The sequence below is a fragment of the Haemaphysalis longicornis genome, unplaced genomic scaffold (genome assembly GCF_048455015.1).
Source record: "Haemaphysalis longicornis isolate Haplotype H1 unplaced genomic scaffold, Haemaphysalis longicornis Haplotype H1 scaffold_2, whole genome shotgun sequence".
Lineage (NCBI taxonomy): Eukaryota > Metazoa > Arthropoda > Arachnida > Ixodida > Ixodidae > Haemaphysalis > Haemaphysalis longicornis.
In genome coordinates, this window is record NW_027526295.1 from 204,604,001 (window position 1) to 204,621,631 (window position 17,631).

Below are 17,631 nucleotides of genomic sequence, written 5' to 3' on the forward strand. Positions count from 1 at the left end.
GCCCTCGCAGCCACTACATCTCAAGACATTATCACCATCGTCACAGATTCGCAAGCTGCCTGTCGCCATTACGCCGCCGGTCACATAGCTCCCTTAGCCCTTGGCATCCTACAGTCCATCCCTAACCCTCCTTACCTCTACATTCTCTGGACCCCGGGACATGAGTATCTGGAGGGGAATGAGGCAGCTCATGCTGCCGCCCGCACGCATATCTACCTGGCGTTCCCCTACAACACTCCAGCATCACCGTCGGAAGTCTACCATTCTGTGCCTCAAAAATTCGAAGACATTCTCGCACATTACCGCCTCGAGCGCCGCATCTTTCCCCCACCCCACGACAAGTTGACTAAGGACGAAGCCACCACGTACCGCCGCCTTCAAACCAACACCTACCCGCACGGCACCCTCCTCCACGCCATTCATCCCACCTCCTACTCCGCCACCTGCAAGTACGATCCCCAACTCTGCACACTCTACCATATGATTTGGGCGTGCTCCCACACACCATTCCTTCCCCCCTACTCCCTCCCCCAACCATGAGCAGTGGGAAGGCATGCTAGCCAGCCCGGACCCCGGCGATCAGCTTCGGCTGGTTGAAAGGGCCCGCCTGGCAGCGACCGCCCAGGGACTTCTGGACTCAGAAGACCCCCCATTGCCACTACTACAAAAACTAATATTGAAATAAAGTTTATTCCTCCTCCTCCTCCTTCCTCACGCACTCGCTCACACTCACGCTCACGCTGACCTCTCGCTGTCACCACTCGCACTCACTCGCGCTGCAGTCACCCTCAGCACTCGTACTCACTCGCACTCACCACTCGGCATCAGCACTCGCACTCACTCGAGCTCGCGCTCGCACCAAGAAATGGAATGGAATGAATGACTTTATTATAGGAGGCAGCCAATAGGCCCTGTTGTGGGACATGAGAAAAACGGTAGGGGAAGATGGTTCATATAAAAACCTTGTCACTGCACTGTACTTCCAAAGTGCATATACTAAAATTGGAACGATACAGGGAAGATTAGCGTGGCCCCTGCGCACCAAGAAAAAAAAAGATTTCTTGGTTGAATCTACCAAAACACAAAGAAACGAAGGAAGGTACGCAAACACATTGCAGCAGTTAGAAGCCAATAACAAGTATCGCCAAACGTTTCCCTTCACAGCACGCAAACATACTTAAAGGGGCCCTGACGCACTTACCATCGACAACTCAAAATGTATTTCGGAGTAAAGTCTATTGTCCCAGTAATCTCGTCCGGCGAAAATTACGAAACTCCGTTTTTTTTTTATCAGCGAAACTACACTCGATGAGAAATCGCGCACAATTGTTCCCTCTCAACTCGACCGCAGACAACGCGACGAAATCTGCGCACTCTCTCCCGAGGAGAGGGGCGGCTCGCGGTGTTCTCTTCAGCGGCCTTCGACATAGCCCAGGCCGGGGAGTTTTCTCCTTTTCAACCCAACACTGGAGCAGTGGGAGGAGCAGCTGACCAGCTCACGTCCTCAAGACCAGCAACGACTGGTGGACAGGGCCCGCCGGGAAACCAAGGACCAAGGCTTCCTGTACTAAGGAGGCCTCCGACAACGGAACTCATACAGTTGAATAAATGTTTGTTCCTCCTCCACCGCAACGTGGAGGGGTCTGTTTTCGGTCTGGTGCCACAAAAAAGCAGGCATGGTTGCCTGCTCGCAAGCAAGCGCTCAGGCTAGTAGGGCGTTTTTGAAGCAGTAAACGTTTGTTGTCGACTGGTCTTGTTGAACGAGTAGTATTGGGTTCGTCATTCAAACTCCGCGTGCACTCAAACCACAAAAGAAACGCCACAACTGTGCGTAAAGGTTCAGGCATAGAAATGGTTGCTACACAGCGCCGACAACGGAGGATCGTCACAGGAAATGCGAGAAATAAGCCGCCAAGTTGACCAGCGACAGCCAAAAGGACAGCCATGGCCTCGATGACATCGTTTAGGCCATGCTAGGGGTGCATAATGAGAAGAATTGAAGAGAGCGCGGTTGGTTTTTCCGCGTCTTTCACGGCAATATGCGCGCCCACCGCTTCACGTGCACGTGTAATATTTGGCTCAGGTATTCCTGGCAGTGTAATCTAAACGTCGCGCAGGTTTTTTTGTACTGCTCAAAGAGGGCCCCTTTAAGTGACCCGATGGATTTTTTTTTTAAACTTAAACGGGAGGATCTTCCATCTCCCGCTGTCACTGCGCGTGCACCTCGCGTGCCCATTGCTCTCAGGAGGGGTCACTTCGAAAATGACGGGACTTCGCTGTTTAAGTTTACGGGTGATGCTTGCTTTCTGCACTATACCCGCGTGGGGCGTCAGACTTTTGTGGAATTATCATCACACATCACTCGAACACCCAACGCATATGTGTGGTCGGTGCTTGAGCCTATATTGAGCCAGTACCGATGATGATTGGGATAAATGCACAGTATTGCGATGGGAACATCTCGGGCAAAGTATCGACACTCTGTACAACAAAATAGAGTTCACGTAGAAGCACGAACTTCTGAATGTAGATACGCACTTGCGGGAGGCGGAGGTACGTCTGACTTCTTTTGTTAAATGCGCAAGCAGGAAGCAAATGAGTACATGGGCCAGGCTTTAAAGGGCTACTGAAGTGCTCTTAAAACAAGTTAACAATCTGTTTCTTTAGAATTTATTCATTAGTCAGTTTGGGCAAACTTTTCTCGGCATTTTTATCTTGGGGACAGCGGTATTCGTCGATAAAGTTGCCCGTCCTCTGATCACTCCCGCACCGCCAGGAGGACCAGAAACTGAAAGGCAGCGGCCGGAGGTAACGTCATATTTGGAAGACGGCTAACGACTTGCGCATCCGCTTAGTTGTTTCCCAGTTTTATGGGCGAAGCTCCAACCTAAGAAGGCGCAAAATCTTAACTTTATTAAGCCTTTATTGTCTTCAGTTGCATGCGCGTAGATTTTTAGCCATAATGCAACTGTGTTTTAGTGATTCCCTGAAACGACTCCTAGATACTAGAGTTTCCTCTACGAGCACCCGGGGCTACTGCAATGCCTTCACGAGTATAGTTCGTGCCGGCCGTGTCGTCGAATGCTCTATGCTTCACATGCGAAACGACGGGCTCAAACGAATACGGAGGCGCCCGAAGTTCCTAATTTATATTAGGGGATTAGAAAATTTAGGGGACCGCAACGCTCTAGGGTTCCCAAACTTCTTGTTCGTTTTCTCGATCGATATCATGGGCTATGACGACAGCTCAGCTAAGTTTATAGATTTCGCTCTTAACAAGAAATCAAGTAAGGTGCAAAGCATGAAGCGTCTTCTCCGCGCGGAAGAGTTCTGCACACACGCCGGCCGAACATGCCCGTACAGCACACGAGGCGGCTGGAATCAACGCAGGCCGTGGCAGCAACCGTTTGTCGCTTCTTCCCAGAATAAAAGAAATCCCGGAAAAGAGGCTAGATATGCAAGAGAGTGAATGATAGTGGGGTGAAAATTGGGAATTTGCGGCGCGATGCGAAGCCTACACTTCTCTACGCCGATCGGCCGCGGTGACTGGTCGACGGCGGCAACTGCACCTGCCCGAGCACGCGATGCGGCGAGGGGCCGATGGATAGCGCTACCTGCGCGCAGGAATAAACAGAGCAGTGGTCGCTAAAATGCCATTCAACGTGAAAATAAAGTTCCGCATGCGACAAAATGGATGATAGTGGGGTGAAAAACTGTTTTAAGGATTGTCATTCGCAATTGTAGTGATAGTAGCAGCGAAATATCCGCCTCGGGGCTAAGCTTTATTAAGTTCCCAACATCCGAGGTGTTGGAAAAGACGTTCTTCTAAAACTCGTCGCACGCGAGCGTGTTGCGTTTGGGTTCCCTTAATTTTGGGGGCCCCCAACGCTCGGTTCCCGTATTCTAAAGCTGCGTATGTGCAGCAATGCCAAACATAACGTTCCGCTGACCTGCCGAGGAGCGACCCGGCACCTCCGCGCGACGTGGCAACAGGCGGCGCTCGCATCACTGAAAGTGCACCCATAAATCGACGCAGGCCGCTGCACACAGCTTCTTACCGCTTGCCCGAATGTAGAAACAAAGTTGCACATGCGAGAAAGGGGATGGTGGTGCGTTGAAAAATTGTGTTGGAAATTGTGATTCGCGCTTGTAGTGAAAGCGACGATCCAAAATCTGCACAAGTTTCCTGCATCCGAGAAACCGAAATCGTTGTGGAAAAATTAAAGCCGTTCCACTCAGTGTGAAAGCTGTCGGAAGTGCAGAGCAGTGATTCTGCATAATGGACTGTAGCGCTGTTATCCGCTCACTACTACCGCCCAATTCAAATCAAATTTCCCGCCTTCGCAGTGTTCGCGCGCGCCCCCTGCCTGAAACTGCTCCAGCGGGAGTTCTGTTCCTTTTGTGCTTGCTTTTCCTCCCTCACGTGCCGGCGCTGCACTGCCACTTTTTTCGCTTACCATTGTAATAACCAATCCAACAAGCGCTCCTAACTAAATGAACACGGGCTCGCCGGTTAATTACGTAAATTTTGCCTCAAATGTACCCACAGTTTGTCTTTGGGCTAAACAACGGGGCGATGCATGACAAGCGCCAGCGGTTCAGGAGTTTAGAACGCTCATGACTATATAAACCGCTTGGCTTTCGAAGCCTCTGGGTTACGCCGCGACGACAGCCGCTACGGCGGAACACTTGCGGCTCTACTTGGCTCCAGCGAACGAGCTACGACGACAAGGCGAGCCGCTAAAGTGTTGTGCACTTAAAACCAATTTATAAAGCTCGCCGCGAGCGAACTTGTCGCGTGTATGCTTCCCTCAGACTCTCCTATTCTAAGGAAACATTGTGTGAGCCTCCCATTTCCCAGAGGACTTTCGGGCCCGTATCTGAACCGCAACAGAATCGTCAACACAGCGCGGGCACTTCCGAATATGACGTCATCTACCGCTGACCAAGTGCAAGAAGCAGCCATGGTTCTGACAGCGCCTCCAGCAGGGGTCGTTTATTTTGACGAAACAAAAATGATGGTTTGGGCGTATTCACAGAAACAATAAACACGTTTTTCAAAGTCAGCGTCAAAAAAACTGAACTAATGCCCCCACACCATACTTCTTTTGAAAATATCTTCAGCTGACCGTTAAAGCTTAAAGTTTTCCTTTCGTCTCCAAAGCATGCTGACTGCGAAACAGAATATCAAAAACATGAGTGCACAAAATACTTTTGTCGGCTACGTCGTGGCAATTACACATAAAAGCAACTAGGCCCACGTGGGTGGTGGAACTACCAGTAGTATTTTTGTGCCTCGGCTATTTTCACCCAAAGCAAAAGGCATTAAAAATTGTATTCAACGACTGCACTAAAATGTCTTTTTAATGAGGCTACCTTGCTGCGAAAATTCCGAATGAGAAGCTAAGAGCCCGAAAGTTTAGTTTTTCGGGTCCTTCTGGCGTGTCGCTTCATGGCACTGAAACGCAAAAATACTAGTTCTGTGTCGTGAAAACCCCGAAATAGAAAAAAAAGATCGTGAAAGCTTCTTAGAATGATAGCCGCTTGAAGGATGTTTGAGTTTAAAGTTTAGGCCATTTTGCTTCCGCCTATAACATTTTTCCCTCGTACACGAAGATTGCAGGTCGTCCCTAAACCACAGGGTTTAATTCAAAGCAACGCATTCCATGTTCGGGAAAAACATTCGACTTAAAGTTCAGATAGTCAGGACATGTACTGCAATGCGCCTTCCTATTACCCTGGCACATACTTTCAAACCTTTGGAATGTGACATCAAGCGGGATTCCTATTTCACAAGTTCGAATTTCTAATGATTTCCTCTTATTTATATTTGAGCATACCACAGATAGCGTTAGAAATGTAGCAGCTGAAGGCGACTGGTTTTCTGCGCCCTCTTATTTAGGATTCAGAGAACAGCTCACGTTCAACATCACCTCTGCTTTTGATTGCAGCTGTAGCTTAAAGTTTACACTTTCAATGTAACACTAAGATAAATCCGCAGATCTACTTTTTCCCAGTGCCAAATGAGGTCTTACATTAACGAAAAGGCATGGCTTATTTGGAATTGTACAGGCGTCTGATGTTCAACATGCTTTAGCATTATTTTTTTTTTTTCTTTTATAACCTAAAGCGTACGTTTAAAAAATAACACAGGCAGAAATCAGCATGTCTCGTTATGGACGTCTCAAAAAGAGGCCTCATATAATGAAAAGGCATGGGCAGAAATTAATTACTTCGGTCGAAAAATTGTTGCAAGGTAATATTTTTCCCGTTACCGTTCACATACAGCGTAAGTTTATAGGTGCCGCCTGTCTATTATAACAAAAGTATTCATGGCCGCCAGGTTCCTAGCAACAGAACGGAAGGTTAAAACAACAAACTAGCACTGAAAATTACAAACTGGTTAGTTTGTTCAAGCTCCAGAAGGCAGCGCCAGCAGCTCAGGGATACTGTTTTCTTAGGCCAGCGTAATTAAATTTTTTTTCTTAACGAGCACGAAAAATTGGCAACGGCATCTTCATATCGCGTTCATGCGAGCGCGGAACGCGTACAGCCATTGGCAAATGAGATCACAACGCGAAAATATAAATCGGATTACATCAATATCGCAATCTCTTTCCGTGCAAATTAAATTGTCTCATGGCTCCGCAAAGCAAGAGAGTTTGAAAGCGTGACTTCCCAAATATACCGGAACCACGTCATTAGGTGATCTCTGCGCGACATATTCTTCAATTTTGCTTCTTCTGGTTTATATTTTGGTGTTCACTTTTCATTTGCTATGACTGTACTTGTAATCGGCATAAACACTCTCGTAATAGCTCGTTGCACAAGCAGAGGAGGAAAACCTTTATTCAACTGAAGGGCTGGTAGGTTGGCGGGGTTCTTAGTTCAGGACTCCGTTGGTTCTAACCGCCGTCTTAGCCCTTTCGGTCAGCCATAGCTGCCTATTCGGGTCAGAGCTGGCAACCGCCCTCTCCCAGTGCTCCTAGGTAGGACTGGGAATCGGGCTGGGTTATTCTGGCGCACCCAAACCACGTGATGACGGGTATTCTTTACCAACGAAAAGAGTGCCACGGATTTTGCTGCAGGTCTGTTGATATTACTAATGCACCCTCTTTTCAAAGAGCGACCCTTTATGTGAGACCTTTTGCAGAGGAGGTACTCTGGCAGGCCACTTTTATGTTGACGCCAACAAACCCGCCTTTTCAGCGAATAATCTCCCCCCCCCCCCTCCTCCACCCCTCCCCCTCATTTTCTTTCTGTCTGTAACACAAAACATCATGACTCAGGTACCGTGTTCCAGCTTCAGCGGCCGGCCGTACCTCGTGTATAAACTTTACAGGAGCAACCTACACAGCCTCCCGACTTGGACTACACGACTTTCGTTGAGCGTAAACAGTCCCCACTTAGCCAATGGTATCGGCCGCTTTACCTTAAGGCAGATGCGAGATTGTGGCATACTAAATTTGAAGTACGAATTTTCAGTGATCCGAATCGAATAGCTCCAGACGGGAAAAACAGTTAAAACAATTAGTTCACTTCTGTGGCAAAACAATTGGTTAATTTTGTGGCCAATTCCTTGCATTGTCTAAGATGGCAGCGACAAGTACGATGATTCTTTTGTATTGGCCGGGTGCGGGGGACTTTAAAACCCCACCAAAACGAATCCTACAGCAGCTTCAATGGAAAAGTTTAAGGCTACCCCCTGGGCGACGCCGATTCTAGCAAACTGGAGTGCTCATCTGTCAACACAGCGTCAAGTAGATATTAATTAAACTCCCGAGTAGGCCGGATCAGGCCGCGCTGTTGGCAATCGGGATATTCCCAGCCCCTCCCGGATGAAAGTCCGGCTGCATTAATCACTGTCTCGCCTCCACGTGCATTCGAAGAATCTTAAATTGCGCTGTCCTAGTATGGCGTACCGCATTTCCATTTGCGTGGTCGGACGGGGACCCGCGTTAGCGGCTTACGTTCATTTTTGTACACTCAGGATTGAAACCCCTCACCTAACGTCATCACAATAATGAATGCGCATGTGAGTATGGGGAAGTTCCAATGAATTTCGGCACGATGCAAATGACGGCAGGTCATGAAAATTAATAGTACTTTAGCGGAATCCTGAGGATTTTAGCACTGTCACTTTACACAACCAAGCGGAAAATTGGGTGTTCTGCGAGGACGCTTTGCACTGCCGATAATGCATTTGCTCTCTCTCGGTCCTTCTCCGCCCGCAGTTCAAGTCGCCGAGCAGTGCAGGCAAGCGAACTACCCAGGCGGCACAGAAAGTGTGCCCCAAGACCGGCCCGTCTATGGCCGCTTTCTGGCATGTCCGGCCAGCATCCAGGTTCTGGCAGCCACTGATCATGCGTTGAACGGCCAACATTCGGCAACCAGCGCTTCGGTATTTTTCCGTCCGCCCGTGTCCGGACGCACAACGGCACCTAACGGGCTGCCAGATATTCAGTTCTCTTACGGCTGCCGATGTTGAGAAAGAGAACGGCCGAAGTACGGCCCTAGGGCATCCGTTTTTTTTTCGGGAAGCGGTAACAGGCCGAAGCACGGCTAGCGACCGGCCACAGAATATGCGTATTCTTGCGGCAGTTGGTGTTCGAAAGGAGACCGGCCGGAGCGCGGCTGCCGTGCATTCGTTGTTTCAACGGTGAACCGCGCGTCCGGCGGTAGAATATTCGTTTTCTTCGGGCAACCAGTGTTATGAAGGATACCGGCCGACGTACGGCCCCAGAATATACGTTTTTCATTCGGTTAGCTGTCCTCGGCCGAATTACGGCAAGCGAATGGCCACCGAATCTATGGCAACCGGTGTTCAAGAGGAGACCGGCCTACGTAAGGTATCTGGTTATACGTCGTTTTTTCGGCAAACGGCATACAGCCGAACAACGGCACGCGCCTGGGCGCCGAGAATTCATACAAAGACGTGTTTGGAAGGAGACCGACTGGTTTTTTCCTGGGGGCAGAAAAAGCCGTTAGGGAGCCGAACGACGGGGACGCGTTTTTCATCCGCTCCGTGTTTCTACGTTTTAAATGAACGAACATCGTTTTTCAAAAAGTAATGAGTGTTCTCGGTGAACGGGCAAGGTGCAAGGACTCACTGTACATTAGCAGGGAACGTTTTAGGCCATCGAAATGTCATTTATTGCCACAAGAAGACTGTGCCACACCGACGGGTGAGCTAAGCCTCGCCAGTCATCGCCGCTACGACGCCTCTGCCGCCGGCTTCGTCGACGCATCAGCTCGAGGATATTCGCCCCCTCAAGAAATGGAGAGCATTGGAGACATCGACCCGGCAGAGATGTCCAATCCGAGATGAAGATGGTTCACCAGAATAACTGGCCTTCAAGGGCGTCGAAAGCGGCCACCACGCAGGAGCTAAAACGCCACCATGTTAAGGACTCCCCACCAAAGAAAGGCAAGTGCGAGCAAAAGCGCAAGTTATTCTGCGTACAATTAAACTGCGACAAGCAATGTTGCACTATGTTGTTGGTGATAATCGTAGAAGAGACTCGCTCGCGCATTGGTAGGATCAACTTCATGCCCTGCACCATGTTACTTCATGGGATTTTACGACTGCCTATTTAGAAAAAAAAAACTATTTTAAATTTGCGATAACAACAGAGCCTTGTAGCTGACGAAGCCTAGCTGTTAATTTAGTTCCGATGTTTGAAGGTGAGCTTAGCTACTCTTGGGATATGACTCATTTGGTTAAACATAATCGCCAGCATCCTAGCAAACACGGATTTTGTCAGGATTTTCTTGCTCAACGCAGATTTTTGAGTTCACGCACGATTTGGTTCTTATAAGCTTACAGTGGTTGACTGTATATTCTTGGACTGCAAAAAGGAAATGATGGTGTTCCATATCCCCTTCTGCGTAGTACATTTCGTCCTATGAACTGAATGAATCGGGTTTTGCATTATTATTACTATTGGCCCTATAACTTTGTTAAAAAGTACTGTGTAGTTTACCGGACTATAGCGAATGAACGTGATTCCGTATACCTGCAGCTTTATTCGAATTTAATAACATCCTGGTGTGCTGATTCAGAAAAGTTTTTGGTTGTTAAACAGTGTGCTAACGTGGCACCTTTACAAGAAAACCTTCATTCCAACTGAATACGTATACCGTAAATTATGCTGCTGTGACAACGGCCGAGGAATATAAATACCTAGGAGTTTATTTAGGGAGGGGTTAGAGGTTAAATAGGCAGGTTCACACCATAAACGTTACGGCTGCATATGCTTTTGTCTTTCTGAGACGAAATTTCAGTGAACCTCCATCTAACTGAAAATAAAAACCGTATTTCACTCATGTGCGCTCAATCTTGGAGTACGCATGTGTTTTCGTGGATCCCTACACCAAAGGGCTGGTTGATACGCTCGAAAACATACAGAATATGTCAGTGCAATTCGTATTAGGTAATTGTCACGCTCAACTTAGCATGAGAGAAATTAAAAGTAAACTGAAATGGCAGGACGTGAAAGATCACAGACGAAACCACAGGTTGAACTTTTTTCGTAATATTTATCATTCGAAAACTGAAGTAGAAGGGGAGAAGTATGTCCAAGCGCCATTCTACATATCGCAAAGTGGGACCGCTAGCTTAAAGCAAATTATTAACTTTCCTTTAAAAGTGGCGCCTTGCGCGATTCATTTTATTTTACATCAATACTGCAGTGTAATTATCTTCCACCTATGATTGCATTAACTGTTTATATTGACGATTTCAAGCGCGCTTTGTAGAATTATTTTGTTATTTTGTCTCATATTTAATGCTTAGTGTTATGTATCTCCCTTCTGTAATGCATGCAAAGGCAAGCAGGCATCAAATAAATAAATAAATAAAACAATGAATAAATAAATGAATATAAAGAAATAAATAAATAATAAATAAATAAAACAATGAATAAATAAATGAATAAAAATAAATAAATAGATAAATAAATAAATAAATAAATAAACTTCCAGAGGCGCAAGTTTGCCTCCGACGGGTTGAGAACCCTACGGATTCAACCTTAACCAATAAAATATTTATTGCCCTATTCGTTGCAGTATGCAAGGTTTCCTGTATGCATGCTACCATTGCTATGTTATTGGTTTGAAACAAATTATGTCTCTCTAATTTTACGCATTTCCTTGCGTGATCACAGAGGTATACAACTGCAGCCACCTGAAGCAGGGCGTCATTCGCAACGCGTCTAGAATTTTTTGAACGTAGTATGACATTAGAAGTAAATTAAGTTCTTTTGGACTATTACGTGGTGTGGACCTATACTCATGAAAACAACATTAAAATAGATTGAAAATGAAAGTACCTGTTCGCTCCTTCTTAGGATCAGTTTTGCCCAAGATCATCAGAAAAGTTGATCGAGTAGAAATGTCTTTGCAAGAAAAATGGGCAAAAACTGGACATACTTTTTTTGTGAAGGAGTTATATTAAATGCTACTGAGTGTTTTGTTGAGAACCAAAACGCTTCGTAAAGGCATTCACGCCGGTTTTAGATACAGCAAAATTGGTCAAGCAACTGTTATAAAAATAGTTTATGTAGTCATAGCATGAAAGTGTTCCGGAATATTGCCCTAAAAGAAATTGGCTAAAAGCGGCGCAATTTATCTCTCTGAAATTCAACCCACTAAAGTATGCTCCCTCCGCCGCGCCCCCCCCCCCCCCCTCCTCTTTTCCCGTTTATTACAGGTAAGCCGCCCCACAGAGGATATCAGGACCTGGACAATACATCTAGTCAAGCTCTACAAAGAACTGAATATTTTCTGGTTTGGGCAGTAAAAGAGGCACAGCAATTAAAGGAACGACAATTTGTGAGCACTGTTTAATAAATGAATTTTGCTGTCAACTGAGGCTGGTAATTAAGCAAGGCTGCGCTGAAAGCTTGACGGCTGGTGGTTGCGCGCGAGCTCACTTTCATGTGGCTGCATTGGACCCAAAATGCTGGGTTTGAGCTGCTTCTGCACTGCGCGAATGAGTCATCTGCTTTCGCGACATGCATTGACCGGCCTCAGTACAGTTAACGTACTGTGGCTGAACTCCAATGCCCGTAGCACGGCCGTATTTCCGGTAGCTTTAGTCCGGCTGGAGTCCGACGACCGCATCTCGGCTGTAATCCGGCGGCCGTACTTCGGCCGTACACGGGTGGCTTTGGAATGGCCGGAGCCCTACGGCTGGAATCTGGCCGTATGACCGTAAGCCGGTCGACTGGCCGACGGACACTGGCCGTTGGACAGCCATGGGAGTACGGCCGTATACGGCCAAAAGGCCCACATTTGGACATGGGCCGAACATGGCTGCCGGAAAACGGCCGGACAGAAAATGACCGGCCAAAGTACACCGGCCTGTTTTAGGCCGAACAGTCCTGCGCTGCCTGGGTACACTAAATTTTGAGGTTTTTCAAGGTAAATATAGGCAGGCTGTAAAGCAAGCTAGGGTTCGAAAGAAAATGGGCGTAGTAGTTCTAACACTTCATTGAAGAAGAACCCGCCGCGGTGGCTCAGTGGCTAAGGCGTTGCGCTGCTGAGCACGAGGGCGCGGGTTCGATTCCCGGCCGCGGGGGCCGCTTTTCGATGGAGGCGAAAAGCAAAAACGCCCGTCTGTGCGAGATTTCGGCGCACGTTAAAGATCCCCAGGTGGTCAAAATTAATCCGGAGCCCTTCATTACGGCGCGCCTCATCGCCTGCGTTGCGTCGACGCGTTAAACCCTACAACCATTCATCATCATTCACTTCATTGAAGAAGGGGGGCGAGGTAACAAGTATAAAGGAGGGCAGGGGTGATAGGGGTTGTGAACTCTTATGGCTGTTTGGTCTTCATAGGGGATATGAGGTCAATAATATACAATTCTATGATATGAGACAGGTATGTGTATAATGAAGCATAATGATTTGTGCGTGGGTCTGCCGGTTGCGCGTCGGTTACAATGGAGGTTCAGCAATGGGCGAAACTAGAGCTGTTACAAATGAGATTGTGCGGGGTAGCTTGAGTGGAGACGTGACAGCATAGAAGTCTTGGTGAAAGATGAATAGAGAACCACTTTCAAAGGTTCTCCGGAGTGTAGGGGCTGCGTTAGCGATGTACCCAATAACAAAGATTTTCTCAAAGGATGGTAATGCCTGAGATAAAGCGTGCTGAAAAGACGGCCATTAGAAATACGAGCCTGCCCTTTCAGCATTTCTACAATGGGTCGCAGCGTTTCCACAATAGGTGGCTCCATTCTATATAGCCTCTCACTCTACGGCAACTAACGAAACTTGAACCATTTTTCATTCAAAAACCACCGAGCTAGGGGCAATGAAGCTTCGCAGGACTTGTTTCTCAGCTAACGGCGTTTTTCTGCGGGCAGTCTGTTTTATGCCTGCATCGAAGCATTACATGTGTCTGGTTTCCGCCATGTGCATATTTCTTTACAGGTTCCCATTTCCAGAAACCACTGATAGGGATGTATCAGTGAAATGACAGTTCGCAAACACTGTACTTTCCGAATGGGGAGAAGATACTTCTGAAAAAAACAGTTACAACTTCCGTCCTAATACACGTATCCTAACCAAAGTTATAAGACGCATTACCGCATAAAGAACTCTATAACAAGTCAGCCTTTTAAGGTCTTTCTGAATAAAAGGTAGCTCATAACTGATTTGTTAATACGTCTGAAAATTTAAAATAACTAAAATTTTTACAAACTTTAAGATGAGGGCTGGTCGATGGGGCACATCGTTGTGAGAATGGCTGTTAGTTGATTAAAAAGAAATGCCAGCCGACTGCCCACTGGTATTGCGATCTTGAGAGCTTACTCTAAAAATAACACTGGGAAGGCCTACTGCGAGACGCCATTTGGTATGCTGAATTCTTGCTGCAAATCTGCTGCATTCTTCAAACCGAGCGATGTACTAGTAATGGTGTCGCTGGTGGAGAACAAATATTTCTCCCATATTCGCCTACAGGCTTCTATTTTCCATTTTCCCGCCTGCTTTCACGTGTATTGGACTCGCGGGGAAACCACATGTGGTCCCGTGTTCCCTACATTGGATTCGGTCATTTGGCTAGCACACACAAGGGATAGGCAGCCTCTTTGATGGCCTCAAACATTGCTCGAATTCCATCTACGCAACCTGTATATTTAAGGCTCAGCTGCACTATAGCTGCGTTTTGTTGAGGTTGCTAGTGTTAAAAACGTCGTGCCGCGAGAAAATACCTTGCGGCAAAGTCAACTTTGCAGTGAAACCACAAACGCCCACCGATACAGAAAATTCAAAAGCGGCCGTCCTTCCCTCCTTTTTCTGTCCGAAATAGCCCCCCTTTTTTTTCTTCAACTTTTCTTCTCATTTTCTTTGCATTTTTGCGCCAGGTACGTCAGCAAACTGCGCGCAGCAGAGGAGCCCGACTCGGCCAGTTTGCGAACCTCCACCGAGCTGAAAACAACTGCACCAGAAAGGGTGGTAATGCTCCCGGCTAAGTAAATCGCACAGTACAGGAGAAATTCTACTGGACGCAGGCCGTGCGACGTAAATTCTCGGCCGTAAAGCATGCGTCATGCACTGTTTTCTTTCTTGTTCCCTCAACCGCAGCCACCTTGATCTGCTTACCTGCTTCGTTGACAGAGTTAGAATGTAAAGAATGAAAATGAGAATGCGGAGTAGTAATAAGCTATGGCTCTAATAGGTTGCACGCCCCAGTTTTTCGAATTATTTATACGAAGAGTAAAGAGCCGGTCAATATCTAATATTCTCATTTCAGCCCTGTTGCCTTTCACTGCACTTTATTTAGTGATTTCCAAGCGTGCATTTCCCCTCTCCAAACGTCGTGGGCTGTATAACAGCATAATGCCTGGCAAAAAAGGTACCCATGCGCTGAGTCTTTGGTGTGTGTATGTGTGAGTGTGCAATAAAATGTGTGTAAGGGGTAGGGGGGGGAGAGGTAAACGACTTCAGACTAAGAATTCATGTTTGACTTTTATTGATGCGTGATGACTTTTATTGATGCGTGATGACTTTTATTGATGCGTGGACCTTATAACACCCTATGTCGCACCCTACTTCTTTATTATTCGGCGAAGTATAGAGATTTCGCAGTTTTTTCTTTTGCCCTGACTATGTTGGTGTAACTATAGGGTAACGGGGCAACGCGATCTGATAATAAGCGGTGCTCCGTCTCAATAGCTACGAAACCAAGGTGGGTTGCTGCCATAGGCGTGCGCACAGGGGGGGCAGGGGGGGCGGCCGCCCCCCCTAATCATCTGAAGGGGGCGCCAAATTTGCCCCATGCCTTGCCGATGTAACACATGAAAGTAAAATTTCCGCTCAGAAATATTTTGTGTGTGTTGCAATTCCATCACATTGAAATAAAAATTTTTTAACCATCCCTCTTTGCACTGCGTTCGCACCGCAAGGCCTTATTCAGTGAGAAGAGGTCGGGAGTTGCTCTGGGGGGGGGCGCAGCGGTAAGACTTTGCCCCCCCAAATTGAGAACTCTGCGCACGCCTATGGTTGCTGCTACAGATGAGCTGCATGCCTAGAACTGTGACTGTGAGAGGCCACCTTTTACAGAGCAGCAAAATGCGCAATCGTTCTTTCACGCTTTGTAACCCCACCCCCCCCTTTTTTTTTTTCGTTTCGATTATGCAGGATTCACTTCAGTGGCAAAAACGTAAATCCGCTACCGAATAATTTATAATTACACCAGATATATTTTACTAGTTTCACCAGAACGTAGCCCTGGGGCCGCGATCATGCCCCGCAGAAAACGGCACGTAATGCAACAGCGAATTACATCCAGGCGTTCACTCATCGAGGGGGCAGCGATGCAACCATGCTGCACGCAACAGGTAACACAGGGATCCCGTGCAGAGTAACGACGCGCAAGGCCAGTCGCTTGCGCGGGTCATCTCTCGGAGAGCCTCTGGTGCGGCCCCGGCTCTCGAGGAGCGCCTGTTTGGAGCGCCTGGCACATTAATTGTAGCGATCGATGGCTGCCCGTCCGCGGTGTCGTCTCGCTGCAGCCCATCATGGCCAACAGGAACGTGGACGGTGGAGCAAAAGAAACGCCATGGGACTGCACACTCGTTCTTGATCGACCAATATATCTAGGAGAGCTAGTGAAATGCTCCCGTCTCCATCTCCCACGCAGCATGCGGCGAGTCTATGAACCAATCGGTTGGGTACGCCTCGGGGTGTTCTCCGTCTTGTGCAAGTGCACCTGTCTCGACGAGTGCTGGATTAGCCCTTATTCATTCATTCCTGTTCTTGGTGTCCTTGGTGGCGACAACAACATTTCCCTGCATGGCCGCCGAAGGATACTATAGGCTACCGGTCGGGTCGTCCTTTGTTGCTGCTTCTGTAGCGGCTTCGGTTCGAATTTAGTGGGTCAAGAATGAAATACCGAGTGATTCCATGCACATTTCTCGCCAGAAATTTCGGGAAAAAATATACTAACAAATATAAATCGCAATTGTCGTTGAAAACAAAGTTCAGGTTTTCTGCGTTGGCGTTTCGTCTGACCACAGATACCTTATCCTTAAAGGGACACTGAAGTGAATTTGTCAAGCTCCCGTTTTTGCTTGCACTGCGTAGACTGGCTCAAATTAGCACACTTTTCATCGTTTATCCGGTTGACAAATCGGTAATTATTTTACAAAGCGCGAAAGAAGAAAAACTACCATGCGCGGTTTGCGGCGGCCGCACCAACTAAGCTGTGACGTTGGGAGGAGGGGGCACCGTGATTGGACGATACCCAAGGTTAGCAATCAAACAAGTTTCGGTTTCGGTTTCGGTTCTGTAAAACAACATGTTTGACATCCGATGGCGTCGTTGGATGGGCATTCTCAATATCCCAGTAATCGTAATAGCGCGCTTCTGCCATGTTGTCGGCTGTAAAATGCATAAGATAAGCCTCCCAGGACGGCTTGGAATCGTAGCATTCACTAGCCGAGGCCTACGCAGTGCATGAACGCCCTCCGCGTCCCCGCAGACGCACAAATGCATGCGCTTTTCCCCCATATTTGGAGCTTGCCTCACTCATGCCTGTATCGTAAAAAGCGTGTTCGCACCATGTTGATTCTGGCCTGTGCCCACTGCCCGCAAGCAGTCGGTGCTTATGGCAACAGCATGCCAACGAGAACTCGCTAGCGCGCCAGTGCCAGGCTGCGCGAGTTCTACGGACTAGTTCGTGGAGCAGTGAACGTTGCGGTCCAAAAAAAGCTGAACTCAGTATAGAAAACATCGGCGAAAAACAAAAAAGTGCCCACTGCCCGCAAGCAGTCGGTGCTTATGCAACAGCATGCCAACGAGAACTCGCTAGCGCGCCAGTGCCAGGCTGCGCGAGTTCTGCGGACTAGTTCGTGGAGCAGTGAACGTTGCGGTCCAAAAAAAAGCTTAACTCACTATAGAAAACATCGGCGAAAAACAAAAAAGTTACCTTATTAAAAAAAAAAACTTGTATCCGCGGGGATTCGAACTTGTGACAGGCAAAGCACTTGCGATGATATTCCTAACGCTCCAGACCACCCGGCCACAGGCGAGAGCGCTGACGCCTAAGGAAATATAAGGTATATAATGTATAACTAGTTTACACTTTTATTTAGTTTTAGTATTTCAAGCAGCTTAGGTGACTAT

The 17,631-nt window shown here is 47.6% G+C and overlaps 1 pseudogene; it reads left to right on the forward strand.

Moving 5' to 3' along the window:
* The first annotated feature begins 976 nt into the window (after positions 1-976).
* On the forward strand, positions 977-1,063 carry LOC144171264 (U6 spliceosomal RNA; annotated as a pseudogene).
* Positions 1,064-17,631: the final 16,568 nt, after the last annotated feature.